General features: G+C 41.7%; 1 protein-coding gene across 5 annotated transcripts in view; it reads left to right on the top strand.

Moving 5' to 3' along the window:
* The window catches only part of LOC149167138 (MATE efflux family protein), a 327,697-nt gene that overhangs the window by 225,396 nt on the left and 75,338 nt on the right, over window positions 1-26,963 (top strand). The gene's annotated exons all lie outside the window — the stretch shown is intronic.

Raw genomic sequence — 26,963 nt, 5'->3', positions numbered from 1 at the left:
CGTCGCACCAGAAAACCTCCTCTTCACTGAAGCTTCTGCGCTGCTCCCTCTGACACTGGCAAACTTCGATCTGAAAGTCTTACCTCTTTGTCGACTAACTCAGAGAGAGACCTTCCTCGAAAATTTTGCCCTCCTGGCCTAGACTATGCAAACCCTCTGGGGATTTGATATGCTGCCTACGTAGCACTTCGACCCTCCTTTTAAACGCTGGGTTTTTTTTGGCTCTGCTCTCTTGCTTCACCTGCAGTTTTGGTACCATGTGACAATTTGGAAGCCCAGATTTCTACTGCAGTAATTGATTAAGTTCCTTCTATTTGTTAATTACTGAACAAATTATTTACTGCTTCCTACAACAAATACTGAAACTAATACACTTCAACCTTCACCAATTAAAATTATATGTGGAAACAAGTAACTGAGCAAGAAAGAAATACACAACACATTACACAATTATTTTTGGACAAATGTCCCTAGAAAAACCCAATGCAGGAAAACCGGTGCAGCAGTTGAGGGTTTGTATTATTAAGCAGTAGTTTTCTAAATACAATCTCTGGACGTCTTGCTGGCTATCTAGAACAAAGAATATGATTGACAAAAGATTAGTGAGAAATACCTCACACTATCACTGGTGATCCCGACTGATCCAGCCACATAATGGCTTGTCCCTTGCTGCCTTTGCACTGCGTCTTCACAGTCACTGTGTAGGCCCGGCATCACAACTTCTAGGGACAACGTCGCCCCTTTTGCTGATCGATTTGCTTCTGAGACTTAGATTTTGTCCTTCCGGTCTCACACCCTGGCTTCTGGCTTCAGAAATTGACCTCTCGAGAAAAAATAAAGTTCTTCTCAAGCCTTTGCGCTGCCTCTGCGTCAGCCTACGCTGCCCAACGTAGCCTCTGCGCTGCCTCTCCTGGATCTCTCTTTACCTCCTCTGCTGAGTATTCTCGGATCAAGAGAAATCTCCGACTAGAACTATCCCTACCCCTTACTGCAAGAAATCACTTCGAACTTCTCTCCGACAACTACTTCGTGACTCTCTTCAGAAATCCAATCTCTAATCTCCCACTCGATGTTTCTTCCAAATGCCCATCAAGCCTCCTCTTATAATTCTCTAGTTTAGAACCAACGACCCAGATTAGATTCTAATCAATGGCTCAGATCATTTTGGCTTGATCCTCGTCTTCTTCTAGAAGTTTCACCCATAGCTTGATTAATACCCTTTAATTATTTTAATTTCCTAAGTTTAGATTTAGGCAACCATTAAAAATAATTAATTATTTTAATAAAATTGATTCCGGATCAAATTTCCAAAAATGATTTCTGGGTATTGTGGAATACATGTGTCCAAGCCTCCCTGCAAATTTTGAGGCTTAGAGCACTTCGATGCTACTAGAAGTCAATGCTTAGTATCTTGATTCTTCTTTCTATAAGGTTCTCCACTTCAGCTTTGAATTCTTGAAATTTTGTGAATACTTCGTCCTTGGTTTTCATTAAGTAAATCCAGGTTTCTCTTGAATGATCATCTATAATGTGACATAATTTAGATGACCTCCAAGTGGTTTAGGAGTCATAGGGCCACATGCATCAGAGTGAATGAGATCCTAGATTTCTTTTGATCGTGAAACACTGCTTCCAAATGGTCTCTTGGTGTTCTTACCCAATGCATATCCCTTACATACTCCTTCATGATCTTCCGTCAGTTCAGGTATTCCATCTACTATGGAGCTTAGAGTTGGAAGGATGTAGATGACCAAATATTCTACGCCAGAGTTCACATGTGCTAATTTCAATGTGAACTAGGGCTTGGGCCATAGGAGATATTAGTCTGTAGAGTCTTCATTCTCGAATGCCAATGACTTTAGCTTGTTCTATACTTGAGTCTTTACTCCATACAATAACCCTTCCATCAATGAAAGTTACTCTATCATCCTTATCTTCTAAGCTTGAAATGGAAAGTAAGTTCTTATGCAAACTTGGAACAAATAGAATGTTGTTGAGGTGGATGTTGCTTCCATTCTCCAGCTTTATGGATGTTGATCCAATACCCTTTACGAGATAGCTCTTGTTATCTCCAAGTTCCATTGAATAGGTGGATTTTCCTTTTGATAAGGTCTTCAATTGTTTGGAATGGCCAGTCATGTGTCTTGATGCACCACTATCAATTACCCAAATGTCTTCATCTTGGAATGTGCCAGAGAGAGCTGAGAAGAGACCTTCATCCTTTTCCTTGATTGATACCTTCTTTGAAGAAAATAAGAGACTCCATGCTTTCTTGATACCTTCCTTGAGATGGCTTGCTATCTTGGAACACTTCTTGATGAACTTCTTCATTGTAGAGGAGATTTTCATGATGCCCTTTGCCAACCTTAGCTCTGAAACTATGTTGAGAATTCAATAGGGCAATGAATATGTTAATTCTCTTTAACTTGATAATTGTTTGTGTTACCTTTTTCCATATCAGCTTTGTTCCTTGTTATTATAATGTTAGATACATCGAACAACTACCAAAACAATAAGAACAGTGACACAAGAAAATGCTGCAAGCCAGGGCCAAAACCCCTCCTCTTGAGGGGAAAACTCTTAAATCTCTTTTCTTCTTATAGATCCTTCAATTGACGAATACCAAGACCTTGTGACTCAGACAAATACCCTCCAAGATCAAGATCGACTCGGCCTCCTGCTGCAAGAACTTTGACCTCCTACTGTAGATACGAAATTCTGACTGTCCGACAAATGCTGCAACTACTGCTACCCCACTAGAAGACTTTGATCTTCTTCTGAGAGCCTCTTCTTCCTTTCGCTTGCCTTTCCTTGAGACTGAGGGCTAGAGATATACCCTAAGTGACCTTCGCTTGACTTCTTTCTTCTCCTCCTTCCAAGATCGAATTAGAGATAACCCTTGTGCAAAAACCCTAACTTCGTCTTGCACGTGGCAGAGAGAGCTAGCCCAAACACTTCGACTTCCTTCGACCTCTTCTTCGTCCTCTTCTTCGCATAGAGTGAGAGATGAGTGAGATGTTTCTTTGGAGGACGAGTTCCTCTCTTTATATAGGCCTCTTCAAGGGTAGATGTGGCTCTTCACTTAGGATGACTTGACATCTTCTAGGCCGACTTGATCTTGGAGGGCATTTTGACACTTTAAAGACAAAAATAATTTTCTTTACAAGATACATTGTGCCCATTGGGGTGTTCAATATGTGACAACGACTCTTAAACCTAGGACAAACCCTAGAAGCACTCAATGGGTGCTTGACCTATAAAATAAAAGAACTTGAGCATGAAACCCATGCCCCAATAATAATAATTTCTTTTCATTTTATAATTTACAATAATACATTTCATACTTATGAAGACCGAACCTAGTTACACATTTTTCAACTTCAAGAAGGCCTAAATTGCCCGGGGTTGATGAGGTCAGCCCTAAATAAATAATTTCCACCAAGGGAAAGGTTAGATTATGAGTTAACAAGGTGAAAAACGGTGGAAAAAGCCAAAATTAGCTCAAACCTTGACTTGAGGCAAGTGCTAGTTGAATTTGACCCATGATTGACCGAAAAGATAAGGAAGAGAGGTAAAATATGATTTTTTGAAGGATTTGATCATCAAGAGGGATGCTAGTGGCTTTTCCCTACTTGGGTAATTGAGTCTTAGGAACTTTAACCATGGAGATATCAAATCATTGAAGAGAGTAAGGGAAAACGCTAGTTTTCACTTTCTAACCCTAGCTATCATTTTATGAGGGGAGAAATTCACTAGAAAAGGGCTCTCTAGGACATTTTCTAGTGAGTTCAAGGATAAAAGATTTAGCATGCAATAATTGCCAAGAATTTCAAATAAACATATGCATTTAGACAAGGAACAATAGAAACCCTAGCAATATTCCATTACATGCAAAACCATAAAAGATATTCAACAAAATACTCACAATTTATCCAAGAACATGCCTTCTTTCAATCCCAAAATGGCGTCTCCACAACAAAAGCTAGTCTCTAATAGCCAAAATCCACATAAGATCACATCTCTAGAAGTAGTGAAGTATAACAAAGCGATTCAAGCTCTTTTAGGGAGGTGCCAAAATCTACAATTGTGATGATGAAGAAATGAAAGAAGTGATCTTATATTTATATGAGGTCTATTACCTCTAATAATTGATTAAAAGCACCTAAAGCAAGTTTGATTTTGGGTGGACATAAAGTAAAATTGGGTTACATGCCAACCCTTCTAGATCAACAACAAAATATGCAAATAAAAGCCCACACATGCACTGTAAGCCTGAAAATTGGGTTACAAGGCAACCCACTAGCTTAACAACAAAATATTCCAATAAAAGCCCACACGTGTGAGCTGTAAGCCTCTAAAAGGGATGACGTCATGCATGTTACCCACCACTTGTGGGTAGTATCCATAGGAGAAAACTTTTTCCTAGATGGTCCTCAACCGACAGCCAACAACCCCTTCCAACCACTAGATAGCTCGATGTGCCACTATCTTCGCCACTTGAGCCAATGATGTGGTCCCTCGACCATCTGTTATGATCGTATGTTTGAAGGTGGGCCTCCCGACCCCAAAGGTATGGCTTTTCATTTTGTAGTTTGGTAATTTTTTTTACTTATCATGGACGCCTTTGGGCATGGATTGGTGGGGGATTCGGTGGAAAGAGTGGGCTAGTTCTGTACTCTTGTCTCCTTTGCTCGATTTGGTTGTTAGCCTTGTATCCTAGTCCCGTGGGATCTCCTGTACTGGCTACTAGCTTTAGGGTTACATGGGAAATCCCGATTTTGGTTGCGTGGTCTTGCTTCCAGGCACATATACATCACTCCCCTCCATTCATTTTAACACCACTTATCACTTTTCCCATCCGGGTCCACATGGAGTTAGCTTCCCCCTCCCCTTGTCCACAATTTGGGTCGGGCCTGGAACGATGCATCAGAGGTTGATGCAGCTAAAGAAAAAGTAAAAGCATAATTTGGCCACTCTCAACAGGAAATGTACCATAAAATGCAAAAGGTGGTCGGGACATACACATTTAGCATGTGGGTAAAAGCCAAGCATGAGCTCTACCCCTATCATTATGGCCATCACCCTGGTTCCTAGGGCCCTTCATATTGCCCCTTACATCATTAAGGAACCCATGATTGTCCCAACCCCTAGTGGGCAATGAACCTCCCCATCTAAATGGGGTAATCACTACTATATCCCACACATCATGCTCTCATCCCCTGGAGCCCTGAGAAGTTATAAAAGAAAATCAATAAAAGGAAAAAGGCATATGAAGAAGGACATTGTTGGAGAAGGACATCTTGCAGTGATAGGTGGCAGCCCTCCGACTTGATGTTTGTCTTCATTGGAGCAGGGCAGGAATGCATTAGAGGGAAGAAGTCCCAAAGGATCCGAGGAGCAGTAGTGGGTAGTTGAGAGTTGTTCACAAACAGAGATGTCAACAACTCAACATGAGTCTCTATGTCTTGATGCGTTGAAGGACTAACGATCAACTAGAGAGCAGGTGGAGAGCCGTGTTTAGTGAGGTAAAGGAGCTGATACATTGATAGAGGCAGGAGCTGCAGATTGGGAGCACAAGGACCAACAGTTGTGTTCAAGGTACGATTGAGGAGCTGTGATGGTGCACAACATCAGCTAGATGATCAATGTATCTTGTTCTTGTAGTCTTGTATCAATGTATGTATGAGGGCCATTATCCTTGGTACAGGAGCCCTTGAGAGTTTTATTATCATTTTTTTAATACAATGAAGTTGGGTTTTGTAAAAAGTTGTCTATATTTGTGCACGTGTTGATTTACTGCATTTTTATATTTCGTTGTGCAAAGTAGTTTGTTGTGATACTTGGATTGGTAGCGTCAGTGATTGTAAGATTCTAACCTAGACTCTAGTATCATGGAAAAGCAACATGGTATCAGAGCTACTTTGAAGGGCCAGTGAATCAGAGTGTGCACAATGAAGTACAACTTAAGAGGGAGTTGGTCACATTGTTGTTGAAGGGCTGACAACAATGTCAAAGTTGCAGGCTGGTCTATGGTATGAGGATAGGTTGGAAGCTAGATAACCAGATTCGCCCTAGAGGCCCCTCGAATCCCGAATCCAGCGAATCCGACACGATTCGGTCTGGATTCGTGGCCAAATCATATGACACATCATGTCCTTTTCTGACTCGTCAAATCTGAGGTCGTGTCACGATTTTCAAAAGCGTGTCGCGATTTTGGGAATCGGGTCCTGTTTCCAAGACTCGCTAAGCTCAGCGCGGGTATGAAAAGGGCGTGTTTGCTCATTAATATTTTCATTTGGCAAGTGATTTGTGCTGTTGGAAAGTGATTTGTGCTGTTGCAGAAGGGAGTATAGCATTCAGCAAGGAGAATCGACCACCGGTCCACCAGGTAAGTGCATTTGCAGAATTTCTGATCTCACTGTTCAGTGTTTGTATCAATGACTGAACAATGACTTGACTTGGTAAAAGTTTAAAACCCGGTGTTCATATCCATTCAAACTACACATTGCCAAGAAGTGCGCTCATTATGTTTGATACCAGACTTCAGATAACTAACCTATGCGGCTATGCCTGAATTTTGAAAGTGAAAGGTTAATCCGGTGCCATGCTTTTGAAAGTTAACTTGCATGAAACATGCTAGACTGTTCTGAACCTGAATAGCTACCAATTTATAATAGTATGGACCCTGCGGTTGTTATGAATGGGGTCGATTTGTAATGAAATTCAAATAACTTTATATCTGGACAGTGGAATCTATTTAATTATGTGTATTCAAAAGACAAATCTGAAATCATTCATGAGGAAAAGAAATTGAAAAAAAAAAGGGAAGAGCAAAGTTGAAGCTATGGATTTGTATGATAATAAGAGCCTTGAATTTAAATTAGGCAATAAGTTTTAACTTTTGGCTTGCCTCTTCATAACCAATGCTTGGACTCTGAACAATGAATACTAATAGTAATAAGTAATAAACCAAATTAAAGCACAGCCAACAGAAAATATATGAAGTAACCAGTTTTGCCAAATGTGGGAGTATTCTGCGACAACGAGTGATAATGGGGAACCCAGGTCCCAGCCATCAAATATACATAAAGAATGTTTGGAACTGGCAGCCAATTCAAAAGTTATTTCACTAAATTTTTCAAAATTTTGTATGTACTATGCATGTTAATAGCTATAGATGAAGATCTATGTTTGAAATCAATAAATTTGTATCATTAATTAAAATTTGTGTAAGAAATATCTAATTTTTAATATATATATATATAGATATATATATATATATATATATATATATATATATATATATATATTTATATATATATATATATATATATATATTTTAAGAAAATAATATATAACGAATCCTAATGTGTCCTATTCCGGGGGGTCAGCGTGTCCGAATCCGACACCACGAATCTCGAATCCTATGTGTCCCGAATCCCCGTGTTAGGTGACTTAGGTTGGAAGGGTTGTCCAACTATAGTCCATGCAAGGAAAGGATCAAGTTGGTTCTGATGGTAAACAAGATTTGGGACTTTGCAGAGAAGCGATCGAGAAGCCAGTTGACCCTAAGGAGCTCGAAGTGTATGAAGAGTTGGATACGAAGGTGAAGTTGATCATCCTATACGGTGTCAATGATTCCTTAATACCTCATCTGTCCGGGAAGAACATTGCTCATGAGATGTGGGAGACTCATCTGAATTTGTTCCAGAATAATAGAGTTGTCTATTAGCCACTCCTACCTAGGGAGGTATCACTATTACGTGACTAGGGCCCCAATTTTGGAAAAGGAAACTTTGATGAAGTGTCACATTGCCCATTACTTGCAAGCTTGGTTCACTTAGATGCAAAAATGTTTAAATGTACCTAATTCATAAGTTGCAATGTTGGATATTGCGTGTGATTGGTAGGTGGTTTAATCATGGGTTGGGAAACTTGACTGGGGCGCAAGTCCACCAGAGGATCATATTGACACCCTACAGGTGAAGCCTTGAGAGACATGGGACTGCTATTACTTGCAGAGCATCACTCCATTCCATGGGCACGTACAACATGCCTAATAGTTTGCACTTTGCCCCATATCCTTCATGAGATGGTGCACTTGGACCAATGTGTCCTAGTTGGCTTAGCAGTGATCACATGGTTTGGTAGCTAATCTGAGGCCTAGATGAGGGTTGTCTCAGCCCTTTGAGTCATGGAAGGGTTAGGACCATCCTCATAGCCCTCAACGTTGGAGAAAAACCAAGCTATTTAATCATCAGGGGACCCACGAGACCAACTTTTGTGCCCCCAACCCAAAACTGGGGTCCGCAGTACAATTTGCATGGAGGTATAGGGGCCAACTGCTAGATCATGATTTTTGGAGCCCTCTACAGTCACTTTGGCACTAGAGGAGCCCAACGAATGGCCTAGAAGGGCCTACACATGCATGACATCAACATTTCGACATCTTTATGGGTTAATTATTATGTTTTTCATTTTCTTACTAGGTCAGCGTATGACCTATGTGAAAATTTCTGAATCTAAAAAGTCAAAAACCTTACTGCAGTAAACTGATTTGCATTACCTACTTGTGTTCTTCATTTAACAAGTTATTTTCAAAATTATTCGGAAAATAGTAATGCAAATACACTGCAGCCTACACCAATATATAGATCAAGTACTGAAAAATAAATGAGACAATCACACAAAGGACACTTATTTTTGGACAAAACGTCCCCGGAAAAACCCAATGCGTGGAAACCGATGCAGCAACTCTGAGGGATTTCTATTATTAAGCAGTGGTTACAAATGCTAGTTTCCCTCCCGACAAACCAGTGACAGAGAAATTCAATGGCAGAAAACCTTAGTGAGTTTTACCTCACTTCACCCGACAGATTTCGGCTGATCCGGCAGCAAAACTGGCTGGCCCTGGCTACAACTGCGCTGCCCCTTCACAGTGATTGCGTGGGCCTGTGTGGAGCTCTCTAAGGCTCTGCGTCAGCTCTTCTGCCCACTGCGTCAGCTTTCTTGGCTGCTCTGACAGTTCCCGGTAGTTCTGGCTCTATGCGTGGAAGGTAGCTTTCTCCCTCTATGCTGGCCCTTTTGGCTCTGCGTCAAGGCTGCGTGGACCTAGACTGGCCCAACGTCAGCTCTCCTGGCTACTGCGCTGCCTCCACAAGCTTCTCTCCGCCTCTCTGTCAGTATTCCTGAACTATCCCTGCCCCTCAGCTGCAAGATCTCCCCAATCGATTTTCCTCCTGAGAACTTCTCACCTCAGAAAATCGATTTCCTCAATCTCTCTGCATGTGTTCTCCAACTGACCCCAAGCCTTCCTTTATACTTTTCCTGTTGAGAAATCAACGGCTATGATCTAATTTCTAATCAACGGCTAAGATTAAATTAGATTTGATCCTTGTCACTCAGAAGCTACTTACCCATATTTACATTAATTCACTTTAATTATTTTAATTTCCTAAGTTTTAACTTAAGCACCATTAAAAATAATTAATTATTTGAATAACACGCACTCTGGCTGGAATTTCTTCAAACGATTTATGGGTCTTGGAGATCTCATGTGTTCTAGCCCCTCCACAAAATTTTAGAGCTAGAGCACATCCTATGCTACCAAAAAATGAACAACCTAGAGTTGTTTTTAGCCCATCACTTTATGATGTTAGGGGCTTGTAGGCTAAATTAGAGTTAATAGGACATGTATAAATAAGAGATCACTTATTTGTTATCAAACATCATTATTACGTGGGATTTTGACCTCCTTAGAGAGACTCAATTGTTCTTTTCTTGGATTGTTGGATGCAGTTTGATATTTGGAATTTTGGAGATGAATTTTGGACATCTTTTTGAGGTATTCTTGGCATGATGGATGGAATTTCTTGTTAAATTGTCTTGTAAGTGCTTTATTGTTGAAGATCTTTCTTTTCATGTCTAATGTATGGAATGAGTAGTTCTAATCTATGCTAAATTGTGCCCTAAATTTTGATAAGTATCTATTAAATGCTAGTTAGAAGAAAATTGTATGCATTATTCATACTTGACATTGTAAGAATTATCCTAGTGGTGAAACTCTTTGGCTGAGGTGAGGTGACATTGTGCCTGTTACACACCACCTATGGGTAGTATGCATAGGAGATTTTTTTCCTCCTAGATGGTCCTTAGTTGGAAGCCAACAGCGCTTTGCAGCCACCAGATAGCTCGATGTGCCATTATTTTCGCCACCTGAGCCAACCATGTGGGCCCTCGCCCATTTGTTATGTTCGTATGTTTAAAGGTGGGCATTCCAACCCCAAAAGTATGGCATTTCATTGGTATAATTGAGTAATTTTCCTTACTTATGGACAATTTTGGCATGGATTGGTGGGGGGATTCGACAGAAAGAGTGGGCTAGGTCTGTGCTCTTGTCACCTCTGCCTGATTCAATGGTTGGCTTTGTATCCTAGTCCCGTGGGATCTCCTTTACTGGCCATTAGCTTTAGGGTTGGCACTACATGGGAAATCCTGATTTTGGTTGCATGGTCCTGCTTCTCGACACCATATACATCACTCTCCTCCGCCCATTTTAGCCCTATTCATCATTTTTCCCATTCAGGTCCACATGCCCACTGGGTCCACATAGGGTTAGCCTCCCCCTCCCCTTGTCCACACCTTGGGTCGGGCCAGGGGCGATGCCTCAGATGTTTATGAAGCTAAAAAGAAAAGAAAAAGCATAATTTGGCCACTCAACAGGAAATGTACCACAAAATGCAAAAGATGGCCGGGACATACAAATTTAGCACATGGGCAAAAGCCAAGCATGGGCTCTACCCCTTATTTATGGCCATCACCCTGGTTTCTATGGGTCCTAGATGAGCTCCCTCCACATGAAGGAACCCATGATTGTCCCAATCCCTGGTGAGCAATGAAATGCCTCAACTTAAAAAGGAGTACCTATTGCTATATTCTATACATCACGCTTTCATCCCTGGAGCCCGAGCAATTATGAAAAGAAATCAAAGGCAGAAGGCATATGAAGAAGAGTGGAAAAACAAAGTCCAGGTTAACTCATGTACCATGATTTGCTCCCTCTTACACTTATTTATCCAGGTGTGGGCTTCCCTTATTATAGCTACCATTGTACCATGACATGTGGCTTGGAGCCTTCCCCTGATCCCCACTTCAAACCATCATTATATCACTTGCCACCAACCACTTGCTGGATGTACCATGGACATGTCACCCCCTTTAAACGCTGAAACCACCTAATAGGGTCCTTGGTTAACCCTGTTTTTTAGCTTGGGGACACTTGTACATGCAAAAACCCGCTATGGAAGGGCATGCCACCATGAAGTGCCACATTGATTCCATGATTTGTAAGGTCTTATACTTAATTATTCTAATGATTTGTTTTATTGGAGGGCAAGGGGACACATTGGATCTTATGCATGATTGCAGGTGGTTCTCCATTTAGGGTTTGGTCTCCCTATACGGGGTCCAAGCCCTCCAAAGGGTCACATTGGCAGTTGTAGGGTGAGCGTAGAGAGCCATGGGCCTCCACCATAGCAAGGAAACACTTCATGGATCCCTAAAACCATTCAGTGATTGCTCTTGTTCCACGTTTTGGATGAGGATGATGCACTTGGTTCACCATGCCCAACTGGGTCCACACTTGAACCATACACTTGGCAGATGCTATAGGGTCTAGATGAGAATGTGTCTCACTGCAGGAGACAAAGGGAGGGCTTATGTCGTCATCCTAGCCCTTGCAGATGGTTTACAGGAAATATCGATCCACTTGGAGACCCATGAGGATGTCATTGTGCCTCCACACCCACTTGGAAGCACCACATGTGACTTGCTTGGAAAACAAGGGGCCAACCTCTTGTTTGCTATGTTTGGAGCTTCTTCACTCAACTTGGCACATTTGAACTCCATCAGGCCTCCTCAATGGCCCAACGACTCATCATATTCATTATTTTGCCCTCTTGAGAGTTTATTCTTTATATTATTGAGCTATATTGGTGGGCTTGTCAACAAGTCATGTCATTATTGAGCATTATTTCATTATTTGGGGCTAATAAGACAAATTAGTGTATTCGAAACCCCTATTGGATTGTATAAATAGATGAGAGGATGATTCATTTCTCTCATCATCACCTGGATTGGATTAGTATCTCTTGAGAGATTTTTGCACTTTTTGCTGGGATAAAATTTTGGAGTTTCTTTATGCACTATGACGTTTGGATTTTCGCTTTTGTCTTTGTAGCTTCTTTCTAATACAAAGTGGATGAATGGATACACACACTCTCTCTCATGTAAGTGAACTTTTGATGCTATTCTTGTTATCTTACTTGTTAAATGCATGTATATTGTTATGATTATTCTTGTATGGTTAATGTAATGCAAAATTCTTCTGAGACCTTGAATAAGTGATTTAATGCATGCGTTGTTCTTTGAGGGATTGGGTGAATGTTCTAGAGGCACCTCTTAGGTCAAAAGACCTCAAAACTTCATCTCTTTGGCAATTTTTTTAAGTATAAATCTCTAATTGACCTAGTTGCTGCCCTTGGAGAGGCTAGCAAAGATCAACTACGGCTCCTTAGCTCATGAAAATTCTCAATCTATGTGTATCTTGACTCTATTAAGCCCAAGCAATAAGGAACTCGTCCTTGTATCCTTTGGTGGTCAAATTTACCACTCTTTTCTTCACTTTTCCAAATTCTAGGCCTAACCCTAGAAGGTCACCTAGGGCATCAAGCAAAATCCATTCTAGCCATTCAAAACCCTTGAATTTTGGCCCACTATTGCACTGGGGTTTTCTCAAAAGGTCCTCCAGAATTTAGGTAAATCCAACGGTGAAATCTCGAGATATAGTAAGCCCTAGCCATAAGACCAATTTTTACCCTAGGTTGATTTGGGTTAGTATTCTCTCATGGATCATTGCATTCAAATCTCAAAAGCAAACTTGTCCTTTGATCCTTTTCTCTCCCCCAATTAGGTCAAGTTCCTCCTTCGTTGGTCAACTGCATACCCTTGACCTAGTTTGGGACCACTTGGCTCTGTGTGGTCTCACATCTTTGTAACTCTAGTTCCATAAGGATTACATAGAAGCCTTTCATCCACAAGGATCCTTTGGTCTAGGTAGTAGGAAGCCCCTTGTTAAGGCATTTCCTCCAAACCTAGACCCAAGAATCCTCTTAGCCCTTCCTAGAGAGCCTACCACCTTGCTTTTGAAGCAAGCATGCTATCTAATTGAGCCTCTCTTGTGAATAGGCCTTGGGAATCACTTCCTATCCTTTCATAGATTCATCCTTCCTTGTGATTCCTCTTATATCGGGTTTCCTTCCATCGATGAAACTCTGTAAAGCGCAGGGAGCCTTAGCTGAGGTGACAGTAGGCTATCGCTCCATTGTTTCCCTTAACCTTGTTGATTTGGGGTAGCATCGGATGTGCTCTAGCCACGAAAATTGGTGGAGAGGATAAAGCACATGAGATCTCCAAGACCTAGAAATGGTTTGGGCAAATCCTAGCTGGTTTGGGAGATATTAAAATAATTAATATTCTTAATGGAGTTCCTAAGTCCAAACTTAGGAAAAATAAAATATTAATGGGTATTGATATAAAACTGCTTAGAATGGTCCAAAACTCATGGATCAAGCTAGATCTAATCTTAGCCGTTGATTAGGGACTTAATCTCGGCTGTTGCTGTTGAAATGTTAATGAGAAAAGTATAAGAGGAGGCTTGAGGGTCACTTGGAGAACACACTGAGTTGATCAAGAATTCGATTTTCTGGGGTAGGGCTTGCTGAGGAAATCGAAGGAATGATCAGGAGTTGCAACTGAGGGGCAGTGAATGCAGTAGCAGAGAGGCAGAGATAGTATTGGGAGCATCAACGTAGTAGCCGGGAGAGGGTTGACACAGAGCTAGCTAGAGGCCACCAGAGGTCACGCAGAGGTAGCCAAGAGCTGCACAAAGCCCGAGGAGGGCCAGCGTGGGAGATGCAAAGGCTCCACAAGCCAGATAGGCTGATGCAGACCCTAGAGGCTGACGCAAGGACATTTCGTGGGGCAGATTGGCGCTGATATCTCTCTGACTGAGAGGTACTATTACCGAGGGCATTATTTGTTGGGTGAGCCATTTCTGGCACCCAGATTGTAATTTGAAACTGCTTAATAATAAAACCCTCAGATCGCTGCACCGATTTTCCCACACTGGGTTTTCCTGGGGACATTAGTCCAAAAATAATGGTGTCACTTGTGTGCTCGTTTTTCCTTTAGTTGATAATCTGTATGTGTTGAGACTGTAGTATTTATTTTCAGTATTTACATGGTAAATAACTTGTTAATTAACAGAACAAGTAGGAAGAAATAAATAAGAAATTACAGGAAGGATTTCTAAGAGTTAGACTTAGAAATTCCAACATGGTATCAGAGCGTGGTTGCAGATCACAAGATAACTGAGGGCATCAGCTGAGTAGAGCAGCAGCAGCAGAAACAACTGTCTCGAGTGACAGAAGCTGTTCCTAGCGAAAAAGCAACAAAGAAGGGGTGACGTAGTGCCTGTGTCATCAGTTCGAGCCAGGAAGAGGATCAATGCAATCGCAAAAGGGAGCAGACTTGACCTATACAGTGCTCGGTCATCTTTCTTAGTGAGGAAGGATTGACGCCTGTGGCCAAGAGGTGCGGAGAGGCTCTAACCTTTAGTTTGCTAGGGCATAGGAGGTTGTGGGTAAGTTGCGGAGTGACGCTGGTGTGGTACTGTGGTTAGAATAGTACCTAACAGGGCAAGACCAAGGAGGAGGGAGTTGCTGCCGAGGATTTCTAGCCAAGAAATCTGGATCAGTGGTGCAGCTGCACTAACGATCGGAGTGGGGGCATCTCGACATTGGCAGAGGGGTTTCCAGGAGGGAAATCGAGGCTCAGAGGGAGTCACACCGAGAACTTCCAGGAGGGAAGTAGAGAGACTCGGAAGAGTCAAAAGAGGAGCAACGAAATGGCAGTGAATGGGGTAAGAGATCAGGACAGACTGGATGGAGCCTCAAACTTCATAGTCTAGAAGGCCAGGATCTTGTCCGTTCTAAACAGGAATTGTCTTAAGCACTTCGCCTTGAACACGATAGCGATCCCAGTTGACCCGACTGAGAACAAAAAGTACCAGGAGGCAATGGCGAGGGCTAAGAGCATCATGTTTGACGAGGTCAAGGACCATGTAGTACCACATATTGCCGAAAAGGACATGGCAAATGCGATGTGGGAGGCCCTAACGAAATTGTATCAACATACTTTCGTGCAGATGAAGATGCGACTAGAAAATCAGCTGCGGTCATACCAAATGTAGAAGGGAGAACATATTGACACCTTCCTCGGTCGATTGAAGGACATCTAGGATTAGCTGACTTCCATAGGGGCCACGCCGGATGAGGAGATGATGGTGAGTACCACATTGAATGCAGTCTCAGAGGATTGGGAAGTATTCGTCTAGAGCATACTAGGCAGGTCGACCCTTCCAGATTGGGAGGAACTGTGGGCGACTCTTTGTCAAAAAGAGATCAAAAGGCTAACCAAGGTGGGAAGCAGCGACAAGGGGGTCAGAATCAAGAAGGAGGAAGAGGAGGATGTTGCCCTAGCATCTGAGGGATAGCAAGAGAAATGAAAGAAGAAGGACCTCTCCAAGGTCAAATGCTTCCAATGTGAGGAACTGGGTCACTATGCGAGCCACTGTCTGAGGAAGAAGAGAAAGGGAGAGGCTTCTGAGACCAAGGTTGCGCCAGCAAGGGCGGAGAAAGAAGTGGAGACAGATGATGACACTGCCATGAGTGCTCATACGGCACTTGAGAGGAAGTGGGGAGACATCGAGTTGTAGTTAGACAGACTACAGGCGATGAGGGGCAGGATCCTCGAGGTACCCAACCTCTTGGATTATATCTTGCTACGGGAGCCCCGAAGAGGAGTAGAAGGACTAGCGGATGTCGGTAGAGACGGATGCGGATGGAGTGACAGAGGGAGCTACAATGCAAGAGTCTCAGGATAGCGTGAGGCAACAATGTGAGTTGCAGAGAGTTGTTGCAGCGACGCAGAGGTCAGAGAGGGAGCACTTGTCAGTGATAGAGGGAGCTTCAATGTCGGGAGTGTTTCTAGCTTGACGGAGATGTCAGAGTTGGGAGATCAATTACTTACTTCTCAGTAACTAAGTTGCAGTGCAGCAGTTAGCAGTGGCAGACTGGCAGTGCTATGGGTAGCACGATGTAGCATGATGAGAGGGGTTGTAGTGCAGATGCAACAGTGGCAGTGGCAGGGCCATGGGCAGCAGCACAGATGCAGAGGGAGCTGTCATACAAATGCAGCAGTGGCAGTGGCAGGGCCATGGGTAGCAGTACATGATGCAGCAGTGCAGAGGATGTTGGGCAACGGGCCTAGCATCAACACAGGGACTGATGTCGGATGATCAGGGTGATGCTCAGTGAGGAGTATTACTAGAGCACAGTCCTCGTTAAGAGGGAGTGTTGATTTGGGGTGGCATTGGATGTGCTCTAGCCACGAAAATTGGTGGAGAGGCTAAAGCACATGAGATCTCCAAGACCCAGAAATGGTTTGGGCAGATCCTAACTGGTTTGGGAGATATTAAAATAATTAATATTTTTAATGGAGTTCCTAAGTCTAAACTTTTAATATAAAACTGGCTTAGAATGGTCCAAAAGTCATGGATCAAGCCAGGTCTAATCTTAGCCGTTGATTAGGGACTTAATCTTGGTCGTTGAAATGTCAACGAGAAAAGTATAAGGCTTGAGGGTCACTTGGAGAATGCACTGAGTTGATCAAGAATTCGATTTTCTGGGGTAGGGCTTGTTGAGGAAATTGAAGGAGTGATCAGGAGTTGCAGCTGAGGGGCAGTGAATGCAGTAGCAGAGAGGCAGAGATAGTACCGGGAGCATCAGCGCAAAAGTCGGGAGAGGGTTGACGCAGAGCCAGCTAAAGGCCATCAAAGGCCACACAAACGCAGCCAGAGGCAACCAGGAGCTGCGTAGAGCCTGAGGAGGGCTAGCATGGGAGACGTAGAGGCTCCAGAGGCTGATGTTGGGCCAGAGAGGTTGACGCAGACCCTAGAGGCTGACATTGGGAGATTTCGTGGGGCAGATTGGGGCTGATATCTGTCTTCGACTGAGAAGTACTACTGCTGAGGGCATTTTTTGTTGGGTGAGCCATTTCTAGCACCCAGATTGTATTCTGAAACTGCTTAATAATAAAACCCTCAGATAGCTGCACCGGTTTTCCCACATTGGGTTTTTCCGGGGACATTAGTCCAAAATTAACAGTGTCACTTGTGTGCTTGTTTTTTCTGCAGTTGATGATATGTATGTGTTGAGACTGTACTTGTATTTATTTTCAATATTTACATCGTAAATAACTTGTTAATTAACAGAACAAGTAGGAAGAAATAAATCAGAAAGTACAGGAAGGATTTCTAACAGTTAGACTTAGAAATTCCAACAAACCTAGTAATTTTTCTATAGGATCCCCTCCTAGTTTGAGTGGTAACATTTTTGGCACCGTTGTTGGGGACACAAGACGTCTGTCTTGTTTCCCTTACGATATTATTGGCGATTCCATTGGAAGAACGAAGCCCTAATTCTTCATTGAACAACAAAGTCAATGCTTGTAGGGTGAAGCAAGCATCTATAAAGGCAGTTAGATTCACCTTGGTGACTCCATTTGGGCATTATATGCAAAATCATGAAAAATGACTGACCAAAATAAAGAAAGTATCCGTGATATTAGTCCTGAAGAAGTCCAAGGCTTGTGGGAAAGATTGGATTTGTGGGGTAAGCTTTGTGGCCGTCTGATAGAGCACGAGAACGAAGACTTCATACTAAATTTCTATAACTAGAGCAGGTTAAACCTCCATAGCATAAGGTAGAAGTATGAAGAAAGGCCCACAGATTATCTCTTCTTCGAGCTTGCATATTATACTAGTGCATTCAATTCCTTGTCTCACAAGATCAAAGAAAAATATGGCTCATTACCAAATGAGGATTTGGATGACCAAGATGATCAAGAAAACAAGGATGATGAGCAAATATTAGTTATAGAATTGGAGGCCAATAGCAATGAGGTGGGGAACATCTCCTCTGAGGATGATGAAGAGTTTAATCCTGAAAGCCTCCAGATCCTACAAGAAAGAATGGACAAATATAGTAGGTCATGCAGGGTGTTGGTAAGGGAATATAATGTTAAGCACTTATTGTTCCATTTATACAAGCAAGAGGAGAAGCTCTATAAAATGAAATGTGAATATAAAGAGAACCCTACTGATGCCCTCTTCCTAGAAGCATTATACCAAGCTCATGTAACAAATACCTTAGCTATTGTTCTCCAAGAGAAGAGGAAAGAGGAAAAGTCCTCCCTTCCTAACAAAGAAGAGGATGAATTGCAGTTTAGCCAACATCAAATACATGGTGAAGAGCACGATGACTCTAAGGGAGATCATGATAATCAAATGAATGATTTTTGGACTGTTGATTGGGGAATTGAGTAGGATTATAAAAATGAAGGCCCCATAGTATCTTGAATCTATAGGAATGAGCCCAAGGAAGAAGAAAATGCTCCACCCCTTTTGAATGACAATGTTGGCCCTTATGAAGCACTTCCTAGTGATGGGAGGGGTCCCTTCTTTATGATCCAAGATGATTCAATCAAAGAAGAGTCTTCCAAAATTATGGGTAATTCTGGTGATCCTAATGTAAAAGAGATTGAGGAAGATGCTTCATTCAACCATGCTACCAATAAAGTGTTATTCTTCATATTTGAGCATTCCTCCCCTTGCTATGTCCCTATCTCGGAAATAGATGTTTGTGATGAGTCTCATTCCCTTATTTTTGATGAAAAACTAGTTTCCCCTATGAAAAACCAAGAATCATGGTTTTTCCCCAAGTACAATGATGATTCCACCTCTTGTTTTCCCAATAAACAAGATAATATCATTCTAAATATGTCATTCACTCCTCCTTACCCTAAGGTAGTTCTTCATAAAAGGTTCATGTATTTGATCATTGACATTTCCATCTTCTGGTTAGAGGATCAAATTCAATCCTCTCAGTTGGTGTCTTTCCCTTCTTCCAAGGTTCCTTTCTATGGCATATGGGTCTCTTATTTTCCCACCTCCCGCCCTCGCAATCCCTCATACTACTCTTCCCATTTGTGTTTTTGGATCTGTTACATAAATAATCATAGAAGCACATGTTTTTATACTGATCAATTGACATGTTGGTTGCATTGGATCTATGATTATACTTAGCACTTGCATTGTATGATATGCATGTTAGGGTAGGATGCATTGCATGCTAATTTTCTCATTAGAACTAACATCATATGATATTATCATGATAGATTAGTTGCATTTAGATTAAAATTGCATGGAAAATTATTTTACTTTCTTGTTGATTTTATGGCCTAATACTAAGCATGGGTGATCATAAGACACCACAAAAACATGCTGCCCCGTGTGCTTGGTCTTTGATATGTGCAGGTAATAGGTCTGCGGTACCAAGAGATTGCTGGTGTTCTCATGACCTCCTGTTCGAGTAGCTTTGTGCACCTTTCCGAGAGCTCATGTCCCAGTTGGAGCCAGATGTTACCCACCACTTGTGGGTAGTATGCATAGGAGAATTTTTTTCTCCTAGATGGTCCTCAGATGGCAACCAACAACCCTTTGCAGCCACTAGATAGCTCGATGTGCCATTTTCTTTGCCACCTGAGCCAACCATGTGGCCCCTTGCCCATCTATTATGATCATATGTTTGAAGGTGGGCTTTTCCGACCCCAAAGGTATGGATTTTCATTGGTATAGTTGAGTAATTTTTCTTACTTATCATGGACACTTTTGGGCATGGATTGGTGGGGAGATTCGGCAGAAAGAGTGGGCTAGGTCTGTGCTCTTGTCTCCTTTGCCCGATTGGATGGTTGGCCTTGAATCCTAGTTCCGTAGGATCTCCTTTACTGGCCATTAGCTTCAGGGTTGGCACTACATGGGAAATCCCGATTTTGGTTGCGTGGTCCCACTTCCCGACACCAAATACATCACTCTCCTCTACCCTTTTATAGCCCCATTCATCATTTTCCCATTCGGGTCCACATATGTCCACTGGGTTCACATAGGGTTAGCCTGTCCCTCCGCTTATCCACACCTTGGGTCGGGTGTAGGACAATCCCCCAGAGGTTGATGTAAAAAGGAAAGAAAAAGCGTAATTTGGCCACTCTCAGCAGGAAATGTACCACAAAATGCAAAAGATGAACAAGACATATAAATTTAGCATGTGGGCAAAAGCCAAACATGAGCTCTACCTTTTGTTTATGGCCATCACCCTGGTTCCTATGGGCCCTAGATGAGCTGCCTCCACATGAAGGAACCCATGATTGTCCCAACCCTTGGTGGGCGATGAAATGCCACACCTTAAAAAGGGGTACCTACTGCTATATTCTATATATCATGCTCTCATCCCTAGAGTGTTGAGTAGTTATGAAGAAAAATCAATCAAAGGAAAAGGCATAAGAAGAAGGGTGGAAAAAAAAAGGCTAGGGCAACTCATGCACCACGATTTTCTCCCTCCTACACTCATATACCTAGGTGTGGGGTTCCCTTATTATAGCTACCCTTGTACCATGGCATGTGGCTTGGAGCCTTCCCTTGATACTCGCTTCATACCATCATTATATCACTTGCCATCTACCACCTGATGGATGTACCATGGATCCCTTTAAAGGATGAAACCACCTAATATGGTTCTTGGTTAACCCCCTTTTTGAGCTTGGAGACACTTGTACATGCGAAAGCCCATTATGGAAGGGCATGCCACCATGAAGTGTCCCTTTGATTCCATGATTTGTAATCTCTTTTACTTAATTATTCTAATGATTTGTTTTATTGGAGGGCAAGGGGACACATTAGATCTTATGCGGGATTGTAGGTGGGTCTCCATATAGGGGTTGGTCTCCCTATACGGGGTCCAAACCCTCCAAAGGGTCACATTGGCAGTTGTAGGGTGAACGTAGAGAGTCATGGGCCTCCACCAAGACAACACTTCATGGATCCCCAACACCATTCAATGATTGCTCGTGTTCCACCTTTTGGATGAGAATGATGCACCTGGTTCACCATGCCCAACTGACTCCACACTTGAAACATACACTTGGAAGATGTTCCATGATTCAGATAAGGATGTTTATCATTGTAGGAGACAAAGCGGTGGCTTATGTCATCATCCTAGCCCTTGCAGATGGTTTACAGGCATTATTGTTCCACCTGGAGACCCACGAGGATGTCATTGTGCCCCCACACCCACTTGGGAGCACCACATGTGACTCGCTTGGAAAACAAGGGGCCAACCCCTTGTCCACTATGTTTGGAGCCTCTTCACTCAACTTGGCACGCTGGACTCCATCAGGCCTCCTCAATGGCCCAACGACTCATAATATTCCTTATTTTTCCCTCTTGAGAGGCTATTCTTTGTATTATTGAGCTATCTTGGTGGGCTTGTCACCAAGTCATGTCATTGTTGAGCATTATTTCATTATTTGGGGCTAATAAGACAAATTAGGCTATTTGAATCCCTTGTTGCATTGTATAATTAGATGAGAGGATGATTCATTTCTCTCATCATCACTTGGATTGGATTAGTATCTCTTGAGAGATTTTCGCAGTTTTTGTTGGGATAAATTTTTGGAGTTTCTTGATGCGTTATGATGTTTGGATTTTTGCTATTGTCTTTGGAACTTCTTTCTAATGCAAACTGATGAATGGATATAGTCTCTCCCTCATGTAAGTGAACTTTTCATGCTATTCTTGTTATCTTGTTAAATGCATGTATATTGTTATCATTATTCTTGTATGGGTGAATGTAATGCAAAATTATTTTGGGATCTTGAATAAGTAATTTAATGCATGTGTTGCTCTTTAAGGGATTGGGTGAATGTTGCTAGAGGCACCTCTTAGGTATAAAGACCTCAAAACTTCATCTCTTTGGCAAATTTGAAGTATAAATCTCTAATTGACCTATTTGTTGCCCTTGGAGAGGCTATCAAAGATCAACTAGGGCTCCTTAGCTCGCGAAATTTTTCGATCTATGTGTATCTTGACTCTGTTAAGCCCAAGAAATAAGGAACTGATCCTTGTATCCCTTTGGTGGTCAAATTTACCTCTCTTTTCTTCACTTTTCCAAATTCTAGACCTAACCCTAGAAGGTCACCTAGGGCTTCAAGCGAAATTCATTCTAGCCATTCCAAACCTTTGAATTTTGGTTCACTATTGCACTGGGTTTTTCTCAAGAGTTCCTCCAACTTTGAGGCAAATCCGATGGTGAAATCCCGAGATATAGCAAATCGTAGCCATAAGATCAATTCTTGCCCTAGTTTGATTTGGGTTAGTGTCTTCACATGGATCATTGCATTCAAATCTCAAAAGAAAACTTGTCCTTTGATCCTTTCCTCTCCCCCAATTAGGTCAAGTCCCTCCTTGGTTGATCAACTCCATAGCCTTTACCTATTTTGGGCCCAATAACTCCAATTCCGCAAGGATTACATAGATGCCTTTCATCCACAAGGATCCTTTGGTCTAGGTAGTAGGAAGCCCCTTTTTAAGGCATATTCTCTTAACATATACCCAAGAATCCTCTTAGCCCTTCCTAGAGAGCCTACCACCTTGCTTTTGAAGCAAGCAAGCTATCTAATTGAGTCTCTCTTGTGAATAGGCCTTGGGAATCACTTCCTATCCTTTCATAGATTCATCCTTCCTTGTGATTCTTCTTATACTGCGTTTCCTCCCATTGGTGAAACTCCGTAAAGAGCAGGGTGCCTTCACTGAGGTGACATTGTGCTATCGCTCCATTGTCGCCCTTAATCTAGTAGTTGCTCTATAGGACCCCCTCCTAGGACCATGCTAGTTTGAGTGGTAACATGGTCTCTACCCCATTGTTGTCCCATTGTCTAATTGGTACCTTTTAGGGTTTTCCTCTCTAGGGTCTACACATCGTTCAAATTGGTCTATGGACAATAGGAAGTCGTACGACTTCACTATACACCAAATGTTGCGAATGTATTGACTATGTTAAAGTATGTTGATGGAAAAGCTGGGAAAGAACGAGTCTATCAGCTACAATGTCTAGAGCAAGACAGTCTGCACGCATTACATCAACAAGAAGTGAGAAAGAATCAATAGAAGACAAAGAATTTAAAAGTAGGAGACTTAGCGTTGTTATATGACAGTCGAGTAAAGGGAAAGCCAAGGAAATTAGAAATTGCATGGTTTGGCCCCTTTGTGATCGAAGATATACATTCTTAAGGAGCTATTTAGCTTAAAACACTTCAAGGGCACATATTCAAATCTCCTGTAAATGGTTCTTGACTTAAAAGATATATCATGTAACAATGTTGGCATGCAACTGTTGGAAACCTCTATGTGGCACCAGGGACATGCACTAGTCTGAAAACCACATTGTTGCAGACTAGCTAATTGACTAAATGTATTATATTTCTCTTTAGCTTAATTTCAGTTGTTACCAGTAATAAATAAATATGATTAATCAACTATCGGTTATAAAGTCGGTTGAATAATAACTATGTCGACAAATCAACACCATTAATAAAGAAGACTTCCCACCAAATGAACAAGTGTCACAAGAATGGAGTAGGGACAAGACTTAAGGAAATTCTTAAACAATAAATATAGGACAATACAAGTCAACACCGACAACATCATGAAAGAAGAAAAGATCGACGAATTAGATATAGAGAGCAATTTAATAAAGAGGCTGACTTAACAAGGAAGAGAGAAGACAAATCACAGCTCAGAAATAGAATTGACCATATGACTATAACCTACTAGGATATCACGATTGAGGGCGGAATCACATCACATTTAAAAATTCATGATGACTCAACAAATTTAAAAAGCGAATTGACTGTTGAATGACGAAAAATAAGGTGGCCATGTGCATTGCAAGAGTTGAGACTCGAGAGTTATGTAACAATCAAATATTAATGTGACGAGACAGATTCAACGACAAGCCGTGGATGGAAATAATGAAGCAATTAATTTGATGGCTATAAATTCGAGGGAGCGACCAGTCTCACCTCTCATTGTTCTTGTATTCTCATCAAGTGCTGCATTTGGTTTGATAGAGTTTCTAGACCCCGTAGCTTGACGATTTCCAACTATGATTTGCTTGAGTGCATCAAAGGACAAGGATTGAAGGAGGATTTCAAAATGGGGAAGAAAAGAGTCCACTTGCAAGACAAAGAGATCACCATGGAGTTGAGAACTAAAACTCTATACTACCAAGCTACCGTGACAGAGATGGAGGTTCGGTTCCACAATATCAAACAAACAAAAATGGACAAGCCATTATGGGAAAAACACTTAGACTCCTTTAAGAAGTGGGGAGCAGTGGACGAGAGATGGACTACAAATGTCCAAATGTTGCACCAAGCTGACATTCGAGACTTGTTGATCACTGGTTGTCATTGATGTCAACCCAAGCAGCACCAGGGGCTACCCCGATCTTGCATGGGCATTTTTACTTGACAACTTACTCTATTCTGAGTCAAGGATCTTCTAGATGGATTCTTCTCCTAAAATCCCTCCAACGTTCACTTGTTGAGGACCCTGTCAACTCAAGACATTCATATAAATAATGATCCTCATATCCGACTCTAGTAGGGATTTTGTGGTTTCAAACAGGACATCGTGGCATTTTCGCTATAACTTTTTTTCTACGAAGCTTCAGAAGCTGAAATTAAAACCCATTTGATTCAAAATCTTGATGAACCTCGTGACCAAATATCAGATCTTGGTTTGCCATATTTTCAGAGATATGATCTAAGGAAGTTAGGGTATTTCCAGGCTCCCGAATTCCATGTCAAATAGGTGACATTGGGAAACTCGTCATAACTTTATCTCCAAGCATTGGATTCATATTTCGTAATAGTCACAGAAAGAGGACGAACTGTAGTTTGTTGAGTAGTGTTTCAGGGCCGAAGGTTGCAACAATGACACGTGGCACTTCGTACAAGTTCACTCTACGGAACCAGTCTATAATCAGGTCATCGTGGGGGATTGGGCATAACTCTTCCTTGAAGAATCCAATTTTGATCAGACCTGTGGGGTTGGAAAGAGGACTCAGAGGGCTACCACAGGGCGAAATTTCAGACCCTAGAGATCCAAAATTACATAGATACAATAGATTGAATATCGAGCTCCTAGAAGGCAAGAAAAAACATGCATTCAAGGATCAATGCAGTAAGGACCACACATCAACAGTCAAGGGTAAGTCTCCTGCAGCAAGGTATGTATGATTAGTGTTTACATTTGTATTTTGAGTATCATCTCTGACATAAGTTTTTGTAGGACAACGTAAGTATATACAGGGTCTTGGTTATATCTCTATGCCTCCATATGTCACAGTTAGTTTTTTGGATGTCCTATTCTTGATACTACACATTTGATGCTACATATTCTTGATACTACACCAAGTCTGCTAAATGTATGTGATGCTGTAAGTTCATGTTACTCATCTTATCATATTTGATAGAATGGTCTCTGTTGTTGTACTTAGAACTTGGTCCATCACAAGTCTAGGGTCTATCATCAGTTTTTATTGTATATATCTTTAAGTTAGTTTTGGATATAGTCTTGCATGGATTCCAGGCCTATATCAAGAGTGGGAGTCTTTGTCTACTGTTGCAATAAGTCAACAACAAAAGTTACAAGCACACTTCTGGTACACATTGTAATTTTAATTTGTATTTATTCATTATTATGCACTTACATGTGTTTTGCAGGCAAAGGTAAGTTAAAGGGTATTTTGTTGTTTTTGGATTGGTTTCGCCGGACAAATTTTGCATGTAGGTAGAAGAAGATTCAAGTACAACTTCAAGCAAGAAATCAAGAGCAGAAGTATCAAATCAAAGGAAGCATTGCAACGGGACATCCTTTGAAGACATGACAACCATCCGTATATTGTGAAGAAGTGTCAAGGCCAAGAGTCATCATGTAAAGTTGTAAAAGAGTCATTTGTAAAAAGTGTCATCATTGGAAGAGTCATTATCGTAAAGGAGTTAATCTGCCTAGAGTCGAAAAGGCATTATTGAGAGGTATAGGAGTCTCTATTGGGATGATGTCATGGTTGGGTTGCAGGTCATAATGTGATTGGGTGTTCGGTCAAAATCATTGTAAATCATATTGTATCGTGGATCGTTGTCCTTGGTTTGGAAATCCACAGTCTTGTCTTATGTCAATCATTATAGGGTGGTAGGGAGGTGCTAGGCAGGTGTATGAAGTCGCCTACAGGTTGGGGCCTGTGAACACTTCAGGGTGGTAGGGTGGTGCTAGGGCAAGTTGTGGCTCGCTAGGGTGTTGGGGCATCCATTCAGTTGATTACTGAAGAAACCAGGGCGTTGGGGCATCCTTCTAGTGGGAGCTGGAGAAGAATGCTTTTCTAGAATTCTAGGAAGTTGTTGCTTTCATTTCAGTTGGGGTTGAAGATTAAAGAATTTATTAGAAAAGCGTTCGGTGGTTTTTGACCCGGAGGGGGTTTTCCACCTAAAATTCTTGTGCCTACTGTGTTATTTTATTTACTGTTATTATTGCATAAACATTAATAATAATTGAAGATTAACTAATGCTCTGAAAAGATTTAAAAGTGCTAATTGCTAAGGAATACTGATTCACCCCCCCTCTCAGTATTTCCAACAATTGGTATCAGAGCTTGGTTCCTTCAATAATAGTCTAACAACTGGAAGGAGATCATGGAGTATACTAAGAATAGAGTTCCTTTGTTCAATGGAAATAACTATGCACTTTGGAGTGGAAGAATGCAGGTTCATTTGCTGGCGCAAGGATATGAAGTATGGGAAATCATTGACAAAGGCTTCACACTGACCCAGGATGAACAAGGTAAGAAAAATATGGTATATGATGCAAAGGCTAAAGATCTTATTATCAG

This window comes from Pinus tabuliformis, chromosome 5_1, assembly GCF_031772625.1.
Source record: "Pinus tabuliformis cultivar Carrire ecotype Pingquan chromosome 5_1, CPIR1, whole genome shotgun sequence".
In the NCBI taxonomy this organism is placed as follows: domain Eukaryota; kingdom Viridiplantae; phylum Streptophyta; class Pinopsida; order Pinales; family Pinaceae; genus Pinus; species Pinus tabuliformis.
The sequence above is the reverse complement of the archived record's forward strand: the minus strand, read 5'-3'. Positions and strand labels throughout refer to the sequence as shown.